General features: G+C 39.0%; 1 protein-coding gene across 24 annotated transcripts in view; it reads right to left on the bottom strand.

The window, feature by feature from the left end:
- ELF2 (E74 like ETS transcription factor 2) overlaps window positions 1–14,878 on the bottom strand; it is a 104,422-nt gene that overhangs the window by 81,968 nt on the left and 7,576 nt on the right. For 5 of the 24 annotated variants that reach the window (XM_084972855.1, XM_084972858.1, XM_084972865.1 and 2 more), the window contains exon 2: window positions 7,623–7,737. The exons of 15 other annotated variants lie outside the window; for them this stretch is intronic. The gene's annotated coding sequence lies outside the window, so the exon portion shown is untranslated. Of the gene's footprint in view, window positions 1–7,622; window positions 7,738–9,419; window positions 9,469–14,878 lie in introns of all 24 variants that reach the window. 4 more of the 24 variants (XM_021101562.2, XM_021101571.2, XM_084972861.1 and 1 more) reach the window with 1 other exon arrangement.

Genomic DNA, 14,878 nt, shown 5'->3' with positions numbered 1-14,878 from the left:
ATGAATTTATCACATCTGTAGTTGTATAATGATCATAACAATCTGATTTCACAGGATTTCCATCCCACAGCCCAAGCACATGACCACACCCCCCAAACTGTCTCCTCCAAAGACCATAAGTTTTTCAATGTCTGTGCATCAGCATCTGTTCTGCAAAGAAGTTCAGTCTATCCTTTTTTCAGATTCCACACGTCAGTGAAAGCATTTGATGTTGGTGTCTCATTGTATGGCTGACTTCACTTAGCATGATAGTTTCTAGGTCCATCCATGTTGCTAAAAATGCCAGTATTTCATTCTTTTTAATGGCTGAGTAATATCCCATTGTGTATATGTACCACATCTTCTTGATCCACTCCTCTGTTGATGGACATTTAGGTTGTTTCCATGTCTTGGCTATTGAAAACAGTGCTGCAGTGAACATCAGAGTGCATGTGTCTTTGCAAGTCATGGTTTTCTCTGGGTAGGTGCCCAGGAGTGGGATGGCTGGATCAAATGGTAGTTCTGTGTTTACTTTTCTGAGGCATCTCCATACTGCTCCACAGTGGTTGCGCCAATTTACAATCCCACCAACAGTGTACTAGGGTTCCTTTTTCTCTACACCCTCTTCAGCACTTATTGTTTGTAGACTTTTTGATGATGGCCATTCTGGCTGGTATACGGTGGTACCTCAGAGTGATTTTGATTTGCATTTCTCTAATAATGAGTGATGCTGAACATCTTTTCATGTGTTTCTCGGCCATCTGTATGTCTTCTTTGGAGAACTGTCTGTTTAGATCTTCTGCCCATTTCTTGATAAAAACCCTTCAGAAAGTGGGCATAAAGGGAACCTACCTCAACATGATAAAGGCCGTATATGACAAACCCACAGCGAACATCATTCTTAATGGTGAAAAGCTGAAAGAATTCCCACTGAGATCAGGAACAAGACAAGGATGTCTGCTCTCGCTACTACTCTTCAAAATAGTTCTGGAAGTCCTAGCCACAGCAATCAGAGAAGTAAAAGAAATTAAAGGAATCCAAATTGGAAAGGAAGAAGTAAAACTATCACTATTTGCAGATGACATACTATATACCTGGAGAATCCTAAAGACTCTACCAGAAAACTGTCAGAGCTCATCTGCGAATTTGGCAAAGTCGCAGGATACAAAATGAATACACAGAAATCAACGGCATTTCTATACACTAACAATGAAAGAGCAGAACAAGAAATTAGGGAAGCAATCCTGTTTACCATCGCATCCAAAAGAATAAAATACCTAGGAGTAAACCTACCTAAAGAGACAAAAGACCTGTACTCTGAAAACTATAAGCCACTGATGAATGAAATCAAAGATGACATAAATAGATGGAAAGATATACCATGCTTGTGGATTGTAAGAGTTAATATTATCAAAATGACTATACTACCTAAGGCAATCTACAGATTCAATGCAATCCCTATCAAATTACCAAGGACATTTTTCACAGAACTCAAATAAAATATATATTCTAAACCATTTTAAACTTTGTCTATTAGACACTTTCTTACCTGTACTTCCTTGCCAAATTAAATTGCAAGCATCTATTCCAGGATACTCTGAGGACTCCATTAATTAATTTAACCATTCAACAAATATTAATTGAGCACCCTTTGTATACTAGTAGTTTTCAGTTGCCAGAAGCATAACAGTGAATAAAGTGAAAGTCCTTGTTTTTATGGGTCTTAAATTTCAGTGGGGAGAGATGAAAATAAACAAAATATACACAGCACACATAGATGGTGATAAAAGTTCAGGAGACAAATGACCAAAGGGAGAGAATATGCAACAAGGAAGAGGAGCGCAATTTGAAACAGGATGATCAGAGAAGAATTCACTGCAAAAGTGACGTATGAGTGAGAACCCAAAAGTAGGAATGAGTTGTGCCAATGACTGGGGCCAGGGAAGGGGAGCCCAAGAAAAGAGAAAATTCAAAATCTTTAAGAGGGAATACACCTGAATAGTTTAAGGATCACCAAAAAGGCAAAAATGGCTGGAGAAAAGTGAGTAAGAGGAAGAAGATGATGACAGGTAAGGGAAGGGGGCCACAGCGGCCCTCTGCAAGGACTCATTTACCCCAGGAAGGAGAATTTTATGCAGAGAGATAACCTGATTATTATAAGCATCATTCAGATGCTGGGTTGAGGACAAGGGGTCAAGGGCAGAAGAAGGGAGATCAATTAGAAGTTACAGTAATAATTAGATGATAAACAATAGTGGTTAGGCCAGAGTGGTAGGTTCTGGAATAGTGGTCAACTTCTGGAAATTTTTGTAGATAAAATGGACAAAATTTGATAGCAAATGGATGTGGGGTGTGAAAGAAAGAGAAAAGTCAAGAATGAACACAGAGAAATCTGTCAGAGCACCTAGACTAGACATTAAATGGGACGAATAAAAGTGTGGAAGAAGTTCGACACGTCCCAAACTAAACTTTTCCTCTGCTACCTCCCCCAAAGTGTGACCTCTCCTATTGCGCTTAGCTCAAACAAGTTGCCTAAAAAACAGATGAAGTCATTTGCTACAACTTTCTCCATCAATACCATCACACTCTCTCACTCTTGACCCTTTCTCAATAATCTCATATTCTCTGCCCTTGAGGTCCTTATTATTATTTCTCTACATTATTGTAAGAGTCTCAGAATTTGCCTCTTTGCCTCTACTCTTCCCTCCCTTCTGATTCATCTAAATAAAGTATCAGGGCGATCCAAGATGGAATAACGTTAGGTTACTCTCAAAATTCCTCAATAGTTAAACATCACTTGTAAGATGACGTCTCAACCTTTTTGCAAGCATACTGACTTAGCAGAAACAAGCGAGGGTTCTATGTCTCTTTTACAAATGAACTTATTTGCAGAACAGAAATAGACTCACAGACTTATGGTTACCAAAGGGGACAGGAGGAAGGGGAAGAGATTGGCTGGGAGCTTAGGATTGGCACTTGCACACAGCGGTATATGGAATGACTGGCCAATAGGGACCTGCTATATATAGTACAGGGAACTCTACACAATATTCTACATTCTAGGATAATCTATGTGGGGAAAGAAACTGAAATAGAATGGCTGTGTGTGGAGTTCCCATTGTGGTGCAGCAGAAGTGAATCTGACTAGTAACCATGAGATTGCAGGTTCAAACCCTGGCCTTGCTCAGTGGGTTAAAGTTGCCGTGAGCTATGGTGTAGGTCGCACACACACCTCAGATCCCATGTTGCTATGGCTGTGATGTGGGCCGGCAGCTGTAGCTATGATTAGACCCCTAGCCTGGGAACCTCCATATGCCACAGGTGTGGGCCTAAAAAGCAAAAAAAAAAGGGGGGGGCATGTGCACCTGTATAACTGAATCACTTTGTTGTATAGCAGAAATTATCACATTGTAAATCTACTACAAAAAACTTTAAAAAATGGGAAAAAGTTAGGAAATGTTCATTCTGATATGCTTCAGTATAGAAATCACAAATCTAATCCATGCCCACCTATCTAGTCTCATCTTCCTTTACTCCCACCATCTTACTGGTTTATTTCACAGTCGTATATAGTTCTCTATATTCTCCCTCTTGTCTTGACATCCTTCCCATTACCCATTTGGCCAACTCCTAGCTGTTCTACAAGTCTCAGCTCTAAAGAAACCGCCTTCCCAAGGGGCTCATTATTATTTTCACAATGCTCTTACCCCCCATTACACAAACCTCCCCCACAAAAACAAAGGGAAAGAATAGGTTCCAGTAGGGCAGTCACTTGCCACCTCCCATCAACCACATCAAGATCAACAAGTGTGACTTGCTTCAGAGCTCTCTAAAATCTTGCTTCTCTTACTTCTTACCACTTTCTCAAAGCATCAAGTTCTAAACATCTGTGTATCCAGATGTGGTTTATAACACCTAAACCAGTGACTTGCATATAGCAAGTACACAATAAAGATGTGATGACTATGAGGATAAACAAACACGTTCCCATAGGGAACTATATCTAGTCACTTACGATGGAACATGATAGAGGATAATGTAAGAAAAAGAATATATATATGTGTGTGCATTACTGGGTCATTTTGCTGAACAGCAGAAATTGACAGAACACTAAACCAACTAATGGAAAAAATAAAAAACATTAAAAAAAATGTTCCAATCAGACAAATATCTTCGCTGTTCACTACACAGACCATGCTCATTCCGCCCCATCCCTTTGCTGGTTCCCTTCTCTCAGGAACATCCTCTTCTTTGGTCATTCAAATACTACCTGTCCCTCATGGACAACTCTTCTCCTTTAATAATATCACCTCTTTCCTCTCTCTTACTATATGAGTTCTTTCAATGACATTTATTAAGCACTTACTATATACCAAATAAAGCATTATTCCAAGAACACAAAAATGAGGTCAGACTAGGTCTTCAAACAGCTTAGAGTCTAGTAAGGAGAAACACACAGAGGCAATTACAAAAATGTAAATGCCATATAGGAAACCACAAAGTACATTGGAAACATTAAAAAAGGAGCACCCAAGTCAGCCCTGGGGTGGATGGGGTGGGGAGGTTCTATAAAGACTTCAGAAAGGAGTCACCATTTGGTCTGGGACTGGAAGAAGGAGTAGAAATTGGCATAACAAAAAGAGAAATAACTCTGAATAATGAATACTAAGTGAACCCTCAGGACTGAAAAAAAACTCTTTGAGAAATGACAGAAAACTAAATATCACTCAGAAGTAAATTCAGCTCAGACTATAATTTAGTTGCTTAGGATACAATTACACTCTCATCAAAAATAGTTTGTATATGATTTTATTTATATAAATTACAAACACAAGTAAAATTCGACCCAGGATATTGGAAATAGGATATTACAAAAGGCTACTATCAGTAATAATAAGGAATGATTAAAATAGAGAATAGGAGTTCCCGTCGTGGCACAGTGGTTAACGAATCCAACCAGGAACCATGAGGTTACGGGTTCGGTCCCTGGCCTTGCTCAGTGGGTTAACAATCCGGCGTTGCCGTGAGCTGTGGTGTGGGTCGCAGACATGGCTCGGATCCCACGTTGCTGTGGCTCTGGTGTAGGCTGGCAGTTACAGCGCCGATTGGACCCCTAGCCTGGGAACCTCCATATGCCGCAGGAGTGGCCCAAGAAATGGCAAAAAGACGAAAAAATAAAAAAATAAAATAAAATAGAGAATAAAGGGGAGTTTCTGCTGTGGTGCAACTGGGATTGGCAGTGTCTTGGGAGTGCTGGGATGTACAGGTTTTTTTTTTTTTTTTTTTTTTTTTGTCTTTTGTCTTTTTAGGGCCACACCCTCAGCATATGGAGGTTGCCAGGCTAGGAGTCCAATGAGAGCTGTAGCTGCCGACCTATACCACAGCCACAACACAGGATCTGAGCCACGTCTGCAACCTACACCACAACTCATGGCAACGCCAGATCTTTAACCTGCTGAGAAAGGCCAGGGATTAAACCCATGTCCTCATGGATACTAGTCGGGTTCGTTAACCACTGAGCCACAACAGGAACTCGCTGGGATGTAGGTTTGATCCCTGGCCTGGCCCAATGGTTTAAAAGATCTGGCGTTGCCACAGCTGTGCTGGAGGTCACAGCTGCAGCTTGGATTCAATCCCTGGCCCAGAACTTCCATATGCCATGGATGTGGCCATTAAAAAAAATAATAATAAAAAACCAAAAAAAACAAGAGAGGTGTTCCCTGCTGGTGCAGCAGGTTAAGGATCCCACATTGTCACTGTCATGGTGTGGGTTTGATCCCTGTCATGGGAACTTCCACATGCTGCAGGCACAGCCAAAAAAAAAAAAAAAAACCAAGAGAAAAATATGAAAAACACACAATTCACAAAAACAGATATAAAAATAGCCCTTAAACATATGAAAGAATTTCAAATTCACTCACAGAGAAATGCAAATTTTTAAAAATTGGGATACCATTTCTCTCAGATACTTCTCTATCAGACTGGTGAAAATTAAAATGTATAGCACATGTACTTACCTTTTAAAACAGCTTTATTAAGATATAATTCATGTATTACACACTTCACCAACTTAAAGCATATAATTCAATGGTTTTTTGTATATTAATGAAGCAGTGCAATCATCACCACAACCTAATTTTAGAACATTTTCAGCATCCCCACCCCCAAAAAAAACCTCATGTCCCTTAGCAGTCACTTCCCATCCTTCCCCAAGCCCTAGGCCTTGGTTAGACTAAAGTACTTTCTATCTCCAGAGATTTGCTTGTTCTGGCCATTTCATATAAACAGAACTTTATGTGGACTTTTGTGACTGGCTTTTTTCATTTAGTATGTTTTCAGTATTCATCTATGTGTAACAGGTATTAGTATTTCAATTTTTCTTATTGCTGAATCCATTGCATAGATATATCACATTTTATTTAGCCATTCATCAGTTGGTACAAATTTGGGTTGTTTCTACTTTTCAACTGTTATAAATACTGTTGCTATAAAAATTCATGTACTAGTTTTTGTGTGGACATATGTTTACTTTTCTCTTGGTATACCTAGGAGTGGAACTGCTGAAACACATAGTAAACTCTATGCTTAACATTTTCAGAAAATGCCAAGCCACATCATCTTACATTCTCATCAGTATATAAATTCTCATTTCTCCACATCACCATCAGCACATGTTGTAGGTAACCTGATATGCAGCAAAAGATAATATATCACCTTGATAGATACAATAAAAATCAACTGATAAAATTTTATAAATCAAAGAAAAAAAGCTGCCAAGACTCAATGGCAGAATATCGAAAACTTTGACAGATTCTGGGAACAGAACAAATGTACCTACTTTTGCCACTTCAATTCAAAAACCACGACGGCGGAGTTCCCGTCGTGGCTCAGTGGTTAACAAATCCGACCAGGAACCATGAGGTTGTAGGTTCGATCCCTGGCCTTGCTCAGTGGGTTAGCGATCCGGCATTGTCGTGAACTGTGGTGTAGGTCGCAGACTCGGCTTGGACCCCACATTGCTGCTGCTCTGGCGTAGGCCGGTGGCTACAGCTCTGATTCGACCCCTAGCCTGGGAACCTCCATGTGTCTCGGGAGCAGCCCAAGAAATGGCAAAAAAACACACATACACACACACAAAAAAAACCACGCTGGCAATCCTGACCAGTTGGGTCTGATAAGGAAAAATTAAAAGGCAAAAGAAATGGAAAGGAAGAAATGAAGCTATCATTGCTTACAGATGATAAGATATAAGAAGAAGAGGGGGGAGTTCCCATTGTGACTCAGTGGCAATGAACCCAGCTAGTATCCATAAGAATACAGGCTCAGTCCCTGGCCTCCCTCAACGGGTTAAGGACCCAGTGTTACCATGAGCTGTGGTGCAGGCTGCAGATTCGGCTCGGATCCCAAGTTGCTCTGGCTGTGGTATAGGCCAGGGGCAACAGTTCTGATTCGACTCCTAGCCTGGGAACTTCCATATGCCACGGGTGCAGCCCTAAAAAGACAAAAACAAATAATAAATTTTTTTTAAAAAAGAGAAAGAGGATCTGTGAGGTATACAAATATAAATCACTATTTTAAAAAAGCAACTCTTTTCCTATATACCAGAAACAAACAGAAAATGTAATTTTTAAAAAGAGTGTCACCGGAGTTCTCTGACGGCCAAGCAGGTTGAGGCTTCTGAGTTCTCACTGCTGTGGCTCTGGTTACTGCTGTACGGCATAGGTTCGATCCCTGACCCTGAGGAACTTCCAAACAGTGCTTGTGTTGCAAAAAAAGGAAAAAAAATACAAAAAAAAAAAAAAAGAGAGAGAGAGAGAGAGAAAAGATGATATAAATGATGCAACTCTCACTTAAAGGAAAAAAAAATACAGGAGTTCCCACCGTGGTATAGCAGAAACGAACCGGACTAGTATCCACGAGGATGTGGGTTTAATCCCTGGTTTTGCTCAGTGGGTCAAGGATCCTGCGTTGCCATGAGCTGGTATAGGTCGAAAATGCAGCTCATATCTGGCATTGCTACAGCTGTGGTGTAGGCCAGCAGTTACAGCTCCAATTCCGCCCCTAGCCTGCAAACTTCCATGTGCCACAGATGCAGCTTTAAAAAGCAAAAATAGGAGTTCCCGTAGTGGCTCAGTGGTTAACGAATCCAACTAGGAACCATGAGGTTGCAGGTTCGATCCCTGGCCTTGCTCAGCAGGTTAAGAATCTGGCGTTGCTGTGAGCTGTGGTGTAGGTTGCAGACGCGGCTCAGATCCCGTGTTGCCGTGGCTCTGGCGTAGGCCGGTGGCTACAGCTCCGATTCGACCCTTAGCCTGGGAATCTCCATATGCCGCGGGAGCGGCCCAAGAAATGGCAAAAAGACAAAATAAATAAGTAAATAAATAAATAAAATAAAAAGCAAAAATAAATAAATAGAATATCACTTACAATATAACCATGAAAAGTATAAGATACCCAAGACTCAATCTAACAAAATATTATACAAAGGCCTCTATGGAGAAAATAAAAAAAAAATCTCTTGAAAGAAATGAACAAGTCTTATATATATGAAAAAAATAGCATGTTTTTGGAAGGGAAAGCTCAGTATATTAAAGATGTCAACGTTCACCAAATTCAATTAACAAATTCAATGTACTTCCAGTCAAAAATCCCAAGAAGGTTTTACAAAAAACTTGATAAAGCTAGACAACTATGTAATCCTGGACAGTTATTTACCTCTTTAAACTTCAACACCCTCATCCATAATAAGATAGTAAAACAACTCTGGGAAGTAGGTGTATTTAGTTCTTCTAATTCTTTACATAAAGTGCCTGGTACACTCTGAGTATTTAACTAATATGACTTTATTATTATCTCCTTGATAGCATCAATCAGTGCTGTAGCATATTGCCAAAGCTTCACATAAAAATAAATTAGTAACAGAACAAACTCCTAAAATGCAACTGCTCCTCATGTAAAACTGAGATGTTCATTCTTACAATCTGTTAAAACAAATTTCTTCAACATTTTAAAAGGATAAAAAGTAAATTAATGAATCTTTTAAAGAAAGAATTCCCTTCTAAAAATTGAATTAAGTCTAAGGAGAATATAGTTTTTTGGTTTTTGTTTTTGCCATTTCTAGGGTCGAACCTGGGGCATATGGAGGTTCCCAGGCTTGGGGTCTAATCGGAGCTGCAGCCGCCAGCCTACACCAGGGTCACAGCAATGCAGGATCCAAGCAGCGTCTGCAACCTACACCACAGCTCATGGCAATGCCGGATCCTTAACCCACTGAGCAAGGCCAGGGATCGAACCCGAAACCTCATGGTTCCTAGTCAGATTCATTAACTGCTGAGCCATGACAGGAACTCTGTAAAGAGAATATAGTTTACAAATATTTGGGCCTATAGGTCAGGGCTGGAAAAAACTGAAGCAGCAAGAGGTCATGTCATGAGACTTACTTTAGGGCAAGGTGATTGATCGAGGTAATTTAAATTGGATGCTAGAAATCTACGAGATAAGAGAAAGTATATGAAATTACTGGAAGAGATCTTAGAGCTCATTTTATGAAAGAATAATAATAAATAGAATAAAGAGACTAATTTGAAAATCAAGTAAAATAACATTCCAACCATGAAAACAATTTTGCATATCCCATATCACAGATAATACCTCAAAGTCTTCATTTATTCATGGTCCTGAGTTATGACACATAAACAAAGACACAGAATGACCACAGATTAAAAAGTTAATTTATATAATTTGTGACTTCGTCTAAGTTCTGTTTAAGATATTTTGATGCTTTCCTTGCTAGGCATGTTTCAGTTGGTTTCTTCTTCAACCAAAGAACTACAATGGCCAGGTTACCAGGCATAACTGAACAAATGGTGGTTTGTTCAACTTATTTTGTAATGGTGAGAATCTAACAGGGAAGTATCATCTAAAAATACTCTGAGTAGACAGTTCCTGCTGTAGCACAGGAGATTAAGGATCTGGCACTGTCTCTACAGTGGCTCTGGTTGCTGCTGAGGTGTAGGTTCAACCCCTGGAACGGCACGGTGGGTTAAGGATGTGGCGTTGCCACAGCTGCACCTTGAATTCAACCCCTGGCCTGGGAACCTCCATATGCCATGGGTACGGCCAAAAATATATATAAATAAAATAAAAATACTCTAAATAATCCAAACACAATAGTTATTTAAATAATTAATGAGGAAAGAGATAGGAAGACAAAATCAACCTGGCTTGGCTGTCCACAGTTATCACTAAAAATGATACTGCTGCCTAGCTATACTCCTTTAATATTTTTGGTCTTTTGTCTTTTTAGGGCCACACTGGTAGCATATGGAGGTTCCCAGGCTAGGGGTCAAATCAGAGCTACAGGTGCAGATTTCCCCACAGCCACAATACCACCAAATCCTAGGCACGTCTGTGACCTACACCACAGCTCACAGCAACGCCAGATTCCTAGCCCCTAGCCCACTGAGCAAGGCCAGGGATCAGACCTGCATCTTCATGGATACTAGTCAGGTTCGTTAACTACTGAGCCACAGGAACTCCGCCTTTGATATTTTTAACACTCATAATCTCTGTTACCATTTCATGTATGCTCAAATTCTAGGGCAAAAATAATAAGGGGCAGAATAAGTATACAGAGAAAGAGCACATTAAGCACATCTTAGAATCCAACCTATCTTGAGGATAAAGATAAGCAACAAAAGTCTAGTTATTAATCAAAAACTCTAAACTTATATGAAAATTCATTTCTAGACTTCATCAATTATTTTATTTTTTGGTTACACCTGCAGGATACAGAAATTCCTGGGTGGAAATAAATGGTTAGCCATGTATATTCTATAAACAAGCACATTTCCAATTCATGTAAGAAGCAGAGAAAAGAATAAGTACTAGGAAGTCTGGTTAGAGACAATGTAACGATCAAAGTCATAGCCTATACCCTGACCATTGCTCAGATGTTTAAAAAAATCTCAAATCTGGTCATAATAGCCTCTTATACATCTAAAAAGCGATACATAAAAGACTTAAAAGACTTTTCAACTAATTTAAAGTAGTTAAGCAGCTCCTTTATAGGAAGCTGAAGCTAAACATGATCAGGATATATGGCAGATTCCCAGTCATCGAGAAAACCTAAAATCTACTTAAGTTCTATTCAGCAAGGCAAACTGGGAGAATTCTTTTTGAAGGACAGATAAACTGCTGGCCCAGCAACTGCCATCCTCAAGATTCTAATGCAGATAATTCCAAAACCTTTGCTAACTTCTTCACTTTAATGATTTAAAAGGAAGCAAAGAACTGCTTTTTACAAAGAATCTTTTTTTTAATATTCTGGTTTGACAGGACATGAATCCATTAAAGAGAATTTATCCTAGAGGAAAGTCAATAACCAGCTTATTTTTTTTTTCTTCTTCCAAAAAATAAAGGAATAACAGCAGGTAACATTTATAGAACTTATTCTATTGCCAGAATTACTCTCAACTCACTATATGTATTAATCTATTTAATCCATACAATCCTACAAAACAGGTATTATTATCCCCATTTTACATTTGGGGAAATTCAGGCATGAGGAGATTTTAAGTAACTTATGCAAGGTCAAACAAAAGGCATATGAGAGAGTCAGAATTTCAACCTAAGCAGTCTGGCTCTAGGGTCTATGTCCTTAACGTTTTTCTTCCTCTTGATTATACAAGTGTTTTTAAAACTAAAACTGCCAAAGAATCATATAGAACTCCTACAACACCCTGGGGAATTTTTCTACCTACTTCCTTACTGCTCAGTTAATGGGCTGGTTAGAAGGCTTAAAATATGCTAACTTGGAATTACATGTATCTTATCTATTTAAGTACACATTTTTTCCCCTTTCCAAAAAAGAGGGGTGGCACCAAGAAGGGAGGAATTATTTAACTCTCAAATTCTCTCATAAGTTCTATAGGCCTTAGAGAGAAAATGACAGCATCAGGAATTCTTTCTCCTTTGTTCTCTTCAAGGTTGAGCTTATTCATTTTTTAGAAATGTTGATCTGCATTCTATATTAGCAAGAAACAAAGATTCTCAGGTGTAGGCTTTATATCTTACTAAAATTCATCTTTATTTTAAGTAACAGAACTACCTGGAAACAAAATATAAACTTTTTCTTTTCTTTTTTTTTTTTTTTTTTTGGTCTTTTCTAGGGCTGCTCCCGCGGCATGTGGAGGTTCCCCGGCTAGGGGTCCAATCGGAGCTGTAGCCGCCAGCCTATGACATAGCCACAGCAACACAGGATCCAAGCCAGAGTCTGTAACCTACACTACAGCTCACGGCAACGCCAGATCCTTAACCCACTGAGCAAGGCCAGGGATCAAACCCGCAACCTTGTGGTTCCTAGTCGGATTCATTACCCACTGCGCCACGACAGGAACTCCCTAAACTTTTTCATAGTGCTAAATAAAATGAACCCTGCAGCAACAATTGGGGGGAAAAGTGCATCCAGTCTCCCACTTTGACACCTAAACTATTCACAAGACTATCTCCCTTTATCTAATTAAACCAAGGTTTACAGCTTCCTCTGTAGGCCCTGGAACACAAGCACTTATGAGGGTTATAGAATGTACAATGAATAGATGAACAAATGCATGCTTATTTTATTTGAAAAACTAAATATCATCTTCTCCATTGTTCCTGGGACTCTAATCACTAAGCAAGTATTTTTAGATAAATTTCAAAAAAGAAACATCAGGAAAAAGTTATTTTCTCTTCTATTCTTTTTTTTCTGTGCATGTGCTTTTTAGGGCTGCAACTGTGGCATATGGAAGTTTGCAGGCTTAGGGCCTGAAGGGAGCTACAGCTACTGGCCTACACCACAGCGACAGCCACACCAGATCCAAGCCGCATCTGTGACCTACACCACAGCTCAGAGCCCACTGAGCAAGGCCAGGGATTGAACCCGTGTCCTCATGGATACTAGTTGAGTTCTTAACCTGATGAGCTATAATGGGAACTCGTCTCTTTCTAGAAAATCCTACATATATTTACTCACACTAAAAACTGTTTAAAAATAAAATTATATACTGGGATGTAAACTAACTTTTTTTTTGCCACATCCACGTTATGCAGAAGTTTCCAGGCCAAGGATCAAATCTGTGCCACAGCACTGATCTGAGCCACAGCAGTGAAAATGCCAGATACTTAACCCAATAGGTCATCACGGAACTCCACAGGCTATAAACTCTTAAGTCAAGAATGAAGGTCACCAAAATACTTTTCCAGTGTTTGGTCATCACACTTGAAAAAAAAAATCCAGGGAGTTCCTATTGCGGCTTAGAAGGTTAAGATCAAGCCAGGGCTAGCCCACCCCTCCTCTTTGATCTCATTCATCCCTTATTTCTCTTTCTCACTGTCTTGCTGAGTTCCAGCCACACTGGCCCTATTCCTACAATACACCAAGCTTATTTTTCACCTCCTGTTCTTTAGGCTACACAGCTTTTCCAAATCATCAACAGACTGAATCCTCCTCAAACCATTACGTAGATCTAACCTAAAACACCACCCCTTCAGAGAGACATTTCCTTCATGGCTCCCCTCACCCAAATTATATCACATTTCCGGGTAGCTCCCCCATCATTCTCTATTTGAAATCATATTACCCTATTTTATTTGTTCATTATATTTAGCATTCTCTAAAATTATCTTGTTTATATGTTTAATATACTTCTCCTTTAACAGAATGTAAGGTTCCATGAGAACAAGTATTACATTTGTCTTATTTACTGCAATCTCTCAAGGTCCTAAAATGAATAAATACTATACTACTAAATGTGTAGGCTCATATGAAGATTTTGATATTTTGTAACCATTCTAACACATTATATTGCTCATAAGTGTCTTTTTTTTTTTCCTACCCATCAGCACCTACTGTGAGAGAAGCAGCAAGTAATACGGACAAACAAGTAGACTTAACACTGCATAATCAGTTCAGAGAATGAACCAGTTTCAGAATTAATGGCACATCTTTCAAATTGTACGCTGATCCCAACTAGTAATCAAAAGTAAATTGCTAACTATGTTTAAAAAGAAACTATCAGATGAAATACAGCATTTATGAGTAATACACTTTCCTGAATATCAAAATACAGAGGAAAATATTAACTATAATTTAGAAATAAATTCCATTTTTAAGATAGTTTAAATATCATCCTCTAGCTAAAATTTAAGTTTATCTTGAAGAAACTATTTTTAAAGAATCACAACTATAACTCCTCAAATAGGCAATCTGAATAAAGATACTAATATTACTTTTTAAAAGAATAAAATGGAAATCTTGGAGTCGAAAAGTAAAACAATTCTAGAGTTGAAAAACATTAAGAGCCAAAATTTTAAATTCATTAACAGAGTTCAAAAGCAGACTAGAGATGACAGAAGAGACAATGCACTTGAAAAGTATCAATAGAAATTACCAGTTATGAAGAAATTTTTTTTAAAAATTTAGATAAACAGAGCCTCAGACTTTTATACAGCATCAAGCATGCCAATATACATGTAATGACAGTCCCAGAAGAAAAGGAGAGAAAAGGACATAAAAGATAATGTGAAGAAATCAGTCAAAACTTAACAAATGGTTAAAAAATATCAATCTATACATTTAAGTGTACTGAATCCAAAGTAGGATAAACACAAAAAGATCCACACCTAGACACATCCAGTAAAACTGTTGATTAAAAAAGACAGACCATCTTTGGAGTTCCTGTCGTGGCGCAGTGGTTAATGAATCCACCTAGGAACCATGAGGTTTCGGGTTCAGTCCCTGCCCTTGCCCAGTAGGTTAACGATCCGGCGTTGCCGTGAGCTGTGGTGTAGGTTGCAGACGCGGCTCGGATCCTGAGTTGCTGTGGCTCTGGCATAGGCCGGTGGCTACAGCTCTGAT

The sequence above is a fragment of the Sus scrofa genome, chromosome 8, assembly GCF_054392235.1.
Source record: "Sus scrofa isolate SSC_HxYL_T2T_F1_AM1 chromosome 8, Sscrofa_HxYL_maternal_Yorkshire_Landrace_v2.0, whole genome shotgun sequence".
Lineage (NCBI taxonomy): Eukaryota > Metazoa > Chordata > Mammalia > Artiodactyla > Suidae > Sus > Sus scrofa.
This window is presented reverse-complemented; position numbering and strand designations above follow the sequence as displayed.